Source organism: Meleagris gallopavo, chromosome Z (assembly GCF_000146605.3).
Source record: "Meleagris gallopavo isolate NT-WF06-2002-E0010 breed Aviagen turkey brand Nicholas breeding stock chromosome Z, Turkey_5.1, whole genome shotgun sequence".
Taxonomy (NCBI): Eukaryota; Metazoa; Chordata; class Aves; order Galliformes; family Phasianidae; genus Meleagris; species Meleagris gallopavo.
Window position 1 is genome coordinate 12,993,593 of NC_015041.2, and position 1,333 is coordinate 12,994,925.

Genomic DNA, 1,333 nt, shown 5'->3' on the forward strand with positions numbered 1-1,333 from the left:
AAACAGAAGCAATGGAAGCACGGGTCCACGCACGCCATGTTGCTGATGTTGTCCAGGCAGATGGCGCAGCGATAGTCTTCCGATGCCTCCGATGGGTCTTCCTGCTGCAGATGGCTACTATTGGCCATTGCAACACTGACCCTCCCCTCCAGAGATTCTTCAGAACCTAATTTCTGGGAGGAAAAAGTGAAAATAAAGAGGTGCCAGTGGCCTGAACTTGCCTCATGCTCAAAAGTGGAAAGCGAAGAAAACCCAAGAAAATACTGAGAGAGGGGAGGGGAAAGCCTGCCAAAGCGTCTCCTTGAGGGCTGACAGGAGCAGCAGCCCTTGGGCCAGGCAGACCCAAGTGCTCAACTCCCTCCATGCCTGGTCCCTTGGCTGCCTCAGGCCCAGACTAACCAGACCCTTGCGTTCTCTCTCAGACAAGCAGCAGGTCTCCATTTAGTCAAGAGAGTACCTGAAGGAGGTGCTCAAGGACGACAGAAAAACTCTTGGAAAGTCATCAGAGGTGCCAACAGCTCCAGCACCTCCTCCTGCCCGTGTCCCCAGGACAGATGCCCTGTGGGACCCGCGGCGCCTCACAGCTCAGCAGAGGGCTGAGCCTCAGCAGCAGAAACTGCCTTAGCTCAGCCAACAGAGCTGCTGCTCTCCAGAAAGCCAAGCCTCAGCACTTGCCCACGGTCCTGCTCCGACCTTTACACTGTGCCTGTGCACCCGTAGGAGCAGTGACCCAACTGTGCGGGGAGGGACCCGGGGGCTGCAGAGTGGTGAGGCCACGGGCAGTCACAGTCACTGCATTCTGACATCACAGGGGCCAGGAGGGCCACCAAGTGAGTGTCATGGTTTAATGATTTTTGTTATGGGTATTCCATGTCATAACATCATGGAGTGCACTGGGAGTTAAAGAGTTATTGCTCCCGTTGCGGCTATACCTGTCTCAGATGAGCAGAAGAATTACGTATCCGAGAGGCCTGTTCACTGCTCTGTTTTCCGTCTTCCTTTCAGAGGATAGATAAAGATAAAAACTCTTGGCAGGTCACGAGATGCCCCTTTTTCCTTTTCTGCTTGTCTCTGCGTCGTCTTGCTCCCTAGCCGCTTCACCTTCAGCATTAGAGTAAAGCCTTCTGGTTTTGGACACTCTCTCTCATTTTATTTGATTGATTGCCTTCAACTACGATTATATTGTTTTGCACTGTGTTATCTTGCATTCCGATACCTTATGTAGTAAATTAACTTTCCTCCTCGGATCACTGCCAGTGTTTTGTTTTAGGCCCGTCTCCCTGTCCTTCCCACTTATTCACTTTTTCCTTTCCCGGGGCATGGGTTTGTGGGT